Source organism: Mesoplodon densirostris, chromosome 18 (assembly GCF_025265405.1).
Source record: "Mesoplodon densirostris isolate mMesDen1 chromosome 18, mMesDen1 primary haplotype, whole genome shotgun sequence".
NCBI classification, from domain to species: Eukaryota; Metazoa; Chordata; class Mammalia; order Artiodactyla; family Ziphiidae; genus Mesoplodon; species Mesoplodon densirostris.
This window is the reverse complement of record NC_082678.1, coordinates 57,670,655-57,676,877: the sequence shown is the minus strand read 5'-3', so window position 1 is coordinate 57,676,877 and position 6,223 is coordinate 57,670,655.

Below are 6,223 nucleotides of genomic sequence, written 5' to 3'. Positions count from 1 at the left end.
AAATGGGGGAGTTGTCCTATTTACTTCATATAATTCTGTACTGTCTGTGTGTATGGTGTGTGTGCGTATGTGTAATGAGAAGGACTCATAATGTTTATAATTTTAAAATCTTTAAGAAAGACTTGGTTTTAGGTTTTGTTTACACAAAAGCTAGCATAAATAATGTATTCTTAGGGCAGCAGTTTAGATTCATTAGGCCTAGTTTTACTGTTTGTGCAGACCTCAAGTAACTCTTTCAAAATTCTTCTAGACATAGTAGATTAGTTATTATTATTTTTTAAATTATTTATTATTTACTTTTGGTTGCATTGGGTCTTTGTTTCTGTGCGCGGGCTTTCTCTAGTTGTGGCGAGCAGGGGCTACTCTTCACTGTGGTGCACGGGCCTCTCATTGCAGTGGCTTCTCTTGTTGTGGAGCACGGGCTCTAGGTGCATGGGCTTCAGTAGCTGTGGCACACGGGCTCAGCAGTTGTGGCTCGCAGACTCTAGAGCGCAGGCTCAGTAGTTGTGGCACACAGGCCTAGTTGCTCTGCGGCATGTGGGATCTTCCTGGACCAGGGCTCGAACCTGTGTCCGCTGCATTGGCAGGCGGGTTCTTAACCACTGTCCCACCAGGGAAGCCCCCATAGTAGATTAGTTATTTACTACTGCATAGCAAATTATTCCAAAATTTGATGGTTTAAAATAGCAAATATTTATTATTTCACAGTTTGTGTTGGTCAAGCATTCAGAGGGCGCCTTGCTAGGTGGTTCTGACTTAGGGTCTGTCTTGAGATTGCAATTCAGATGTCAACTGGGGCTGTGGTCATTTTAAGATTTGCTGGGGCTGGAGAATCCACTGCCAAGATGGTTCACTCACATGGCTGTTAGCAGGAGGCTTCAGTTTCTTGCTGGCTGTTGGCTGAGGGCCTCAGTTCCTCACTACATGGACCTCTCTATAGGGCTGCTTGAGTGTCTTCACAACATAGTAGCTGCCCTCCCACGAACCTTCCAGAGAGTGATGCAAGAGAGAGCAAGGTAAAAGCCATAATGTCTTACTATACCCTAGCCTCAGAATGAACATACCATCACTACTACAGTAGTCTACTGGTCACAAAGACCAACCCTGATCCAGTGTGAGAGGGGATTATACAAGGGAGTTGTTTAGGAAGATGTACTGTTTTCCTTTACTCTCACAGTCTAATTCTGGTCACCAAATATGTGAGGATTTTCCCACACTGACCAGTATTCCAACAGCAGCTGGTTGTCCTATAATTCAATTCAGTTCTGACACTATCCACCTAGAGCTGGTGTCAGATGCCATAAGTTAGGGGCTTGGTCCCATACGACTGTCCTCACTTCAGATGTCAGTCACAAGTACCAGGTTGTCACCTGTATTTCTGATGACTGACAAGTTATAGATTGGGGTTCCCACAACCCTGTCCTCAGGTTTGATAATTTGCTAGAATAGCTCACAGAACTCAGGGAAACACTTATGTTTGCCATTTTATTATGTAATAAAAGATATGATGAATGATACAGATGAACAGCTAGATGAAGAGATACATAGGGGGAGGTCTGGAAGCGTCCTAAACCCTTCTGTCCCTGTGGAGTTGGGATGTGCTACCCTCCCAGCATGTGGATGTGTTCACCAACCCAGAAGCTCCTTGAACCCTATATATACTTCAGGGATTTTTACAGAGGCTTCATCATGTAGGCATGATTGATTATTAACTCAGTCTCCAGCCCATCTCCTCTCCTCAGGTAGGAGGTGAGGCTGAAAGCTCCAAGCTTCTAATCATAGCTTAGTCTGTATGGTGACCAGCCCCTATCTGAAGCTATCCAGGAGCTGACCAAGAGTCACCTCATTAGAGCAAAAGATGTTCCTATCATCCAAGAAATTCCAAAGGATTGAGGAATTCTGTGTCAAGAATCAGGGTCAAAGGCCAAATGTCAAAACAAATATGGGTAATTCCCTGGCAGTCCAGTGGTTAGGACTCAGTTCTTTCACTGCCCAGGGTGCAGATTCAATCGCTGGTCAGAGAGCTAAGATCCCGCAAGCCGCGCGGCCGAAAAAAAAAGATGTTCCTAGCTCCTTTATCACTTAGAAAATTGCAGAGGTTTTCATTGCACTGGCCAAAGGGCTAGGGATGAAAACCAAAATATATACTTAGATTTTATCACAGTATCAGAGGAGTCACTACCAGGAGGCAGGAGTCACTGAAGGCCAGCTTGGAGGCTTCTGGGAAGCGGAAATAGGTGGTTTTGGGCCAGTGCAGGAAAGGAAGCTTCTCCCTGTATATGCTTTATTTATGTATGTATGCATTTATTTATTTATTTTTGGCTGCGCTGGGTCTTCGTTGTGGCACATGGGCTTCTCTAGTTGAGGCGCGAAGGATCTACAGTGGGCAGGACTCAGTAGTTGTGGTGCACGTGCTTAGCTGCGATATGTAGGATTTTAGTTCCCTGACCAGGGATCGAACGCGGGCCCCCTATATTGGGAATGCAGAATCTTAACCTCTGGACCACCAGGAAAGTCCCCATATGCTTTTGTATTTAAAATTTTTTGACCCATGTTGAATGTAATACCTATTTAATAGAGTAAAGGAAAAAAATTCTCCCACCAGTTGCCTGTTATTTAGACTGGCTGTTCTCAAATTTAGCATGTATCAGAATCACCTGAAAGGCTTGTCAAAACACAGATTGCGGGACTGCACCATCAGAGTTTCTGATTCAGTAGGTATGGGGCAGGGATTGAGAATTTTTATTTCTAACAAGTTTTAGGGTGATGGTGATATTGCTGGTCCAGGGACCACACTTTGAAAACCATTGATTTAGATCCTCTTGGTCTAATATGATAGCCAGTAGCCACATGTGATTATTAAGCACTTCAAATGTGTCTAGTCCAAATTGAGATGTGCTGTGTAACATGCACACTGGATTTTAAAGACTTAGTAAAATAAAGAATGTAAAATATCTCCTTCGTAATTTTAAAAATTGATTCTATGTTGAAATGATAATATATATATATATATATATATATATATGGGGTTAAAGAAAATATATTAAAAATAATTTCACCTGTTTCTTTTTACTTTTAAAAAATTTTTAATGAAATATAATATAGTTGATTTACAATGTGTTAGTTCCAGGTGTACAGCAAAGTGATATATCTATATCTATATCTATACACACATATACATATATGAATATATTCTTTTATATATATATTCTTTTTTAGATTCTTTTCCACTATAAATTATTACAGGATATTGAGTATAGTTCCCTGTGCTATAGAGTAGGTCCTTCCTTCTTGGTTTGTTTCTTTTTTTTTTTTTTTTTTGTGGTACGCGGGCCTCTCACTGTTGTGGCCTCTCCCGTTGCAGAGCACAGGCTCCGGACGTGCAGGCTCAGCGGCCACGGCTCACGGGCCCAGCCGCTCTGCGGCATGTGGGATCTTCCCAGACCGGAGCACGAACCCGCGTCCCCTGCATCTGCAGGCGGACTCTCAACGACTGCGCCACCAGGGAAGCCCTGGTTTGTTTCTTTTTACTTGTTGGTTTGTTCCTCTTTACTTTTTGGTTACTGGAAAATTTCACATTAACATATATGGCTGGTACTGTGTTTCTATTGTACATTGCTGATTAGATCATTCTTCTCTCCTGTTCAGTGCTTACTATTTCTGCGTCCTTCAATACCAGGAGTATGCTAAGAGATAAACTGGTAAACTAAATTGTTAATAAGTGATGATGACTTAGTAAATTCACTTCCAGTTAAACTATTTTTATTTTAACAGGAGGCTCTAATGGCCACATAAAAAAGAGTAACTAATAGGAGGATTTTTCTGACATCTTGACAGTCAGGTGGAAAAGGTACCTTTGGTCAGGCAGACCTTTTCAACCCTTCCCAGCTTCCACTAAACTCCAACCACTTATATGGCCTCAGTATATTGCAGGAGAGGGCCTGAAGGGCAAAGAAGAATTCATTCCTTTTTCTCAGGCTTGAAAGAAGTTTTTTCTTGTAATGCAGGCATATTAAAAAAGAAAAGCTAAATTAATGTGAACTACACAACAGTTCTTTTAAAGTCTTTTCAGTTATTGCTTCATGAATGTCATGTTCTTTTCTTTAAGTGGGTCAAAAGAATTCACTGAATTCATTCAGTAGTAAACATTTTCACATTTTAACTTAATCATTTTTAGTTACTGTATCAAGGAGAAAAATTAGCTTTTAATTTCCATATAAGAATTCCAACAAATTTAGTCATATGAGTTAATTATTAATATAGTATCCTTAATAGAATTATGTAAAATATTTTGTAATTAGTTTTCTCAAAGTTATATATTCATTTAATTTGAGTCAAGCTGTTCTATTACAGTTTTATTATGTCAGACAGCAGTCTTCCTTTCTATTTTCTGTTCTCAGATTGTTGTAGATTGGAAAGATTTTTCCCTCAAGGTCATTCACCAAGTCTATACACTAATTAAAAGGTTTCCAACAACAGTGCTCCTATTGGGAAGTTTGATTCCTTTGTTATCTGTCCACCCTTTAATGAAATATTTTCCCAAGCGGTAACCAAATTTCACTTTCTCAAGTGATTTTTTGGGAATTTACCTCCCTATCTGTAAAATAACATGCATTGCTGCTTCTTATTTTTCAAATTCAGGCATTATCTATTGTCTTCCTTTCATGAAAGATGAGGATTTAACTCTTTTGCCATCCCCTACCATGTCACATATGCACCCTTCCCATTTCCTTATCCTTCTTGTACATTTAATTTATAATTTCAATAGATCAACATATAGCATTTATTTTATTATGGCTATGTAAATGCTAGTCTTATCAAATTTAGTATTATACTATGAGTCCTTTTCATTTCTTTCACATTTTGCCTTTTGTGGGGTTATCTTGTTTTTTAGATTATTTAGCTTTCTACTTATTTATTATTAATTTAACCCCAAACTTCCTCTGGCTATATAAATCTCCTGAAACATTTAAAAATAGTAGTATTCTAGCAGTAATATTCTTTCGATTTAATCTTATTTTAGACATCTTTTCCAGAGTCTTCTGACTGGCTCTAGTCTATATTGGTTCCTCTTCAGGCCTGTGCCACTGTCTTGTTGGAGCTGCCTTTGCTATCATCCTAGAGTTTTACTTTTTAGCTCTGTTTTGGTTGGACCCTCAATATTTTGTCATATTTTTTCCTCCTTCTTGGTTTATTCCTTCGTTTTGGCGGAGTCCGTTCCTTAGTTGTTTTTGAGAATAGGTAAATGAGGAGCAGTTGTTTTTTGAGATGTTCTATGTCTGAAAATATTTTTACCTTACTTTCATACTTAATTCATAATTTGGCTGAGTAGGGAATTCTACGTTGGAAATAATTTTCTCTCAAAGGAATTTCCTGAGACCATACATTAATATTTTCACAGTAGTGTTGCTGTTGAGAAGTTTGATGTCACTTTGATTGTTTTTTGTTGTTGTTGTTGGTTTTTGTTTTGGTTTTTTTTTAACATCTTTATTGGAGTATAATTGCTTCTTTGATTGTTTTTTAAAATCTTGCTGGAAGGATTTATTCTTTGTCCTTGGTGTTCTGAAATTTCATAGTGATGAACCTTGGTGAATGTTCATTTTTCATCCATTTTGCTAGGCACTTGGTAGGCCCTTTCTGTCTGGAAACTCATGTCCTGTGGTTTGGGAAAATAATTCTAAATTATGTCTGGATTATTTTCTCCCCTCTATTTTTCTCTATTCTTTTTTCTTTCCTTTTTTTTCACCTCCTAATATTTGAAAATGTCATCCATTTCAGCCTGATCCCCTATATTTTTCTCTTCTATTCCCTATCAGTTTTTTTTTCAACTTTCTGGGAGCTTTCCTCAAATTTAACTTCCAAAACTGCTATTGAGATTTTAACTTCTGTGATCATGTGTTTACTTTCCAAGAGCTCTTATTGCTCTCTAAAATTTAGAATTTAAGTCCCTTTTAAAATTGTATCTTATTCTTGTTTAACAGATAAAATATCTCTGAAGATATGAGACATAGTTTTTGTGTTTTCTTCTTGCTCAACATACAGGTTTCCTCCAAGTGGCTTTTTCTCTTTGCTTTGGTTACTGTGTTTTATATGAGATGCATGGCTGTGTGCTCATATTTAATTGAGCTGCCTCTAGGCTCTGCAGGTGGGACTTATTCACTGTGGGCCTTTACTATTGGGTTGGCCAAAAACTTCCTTCAGTTTTTAAGTAAAAATAAAAGAC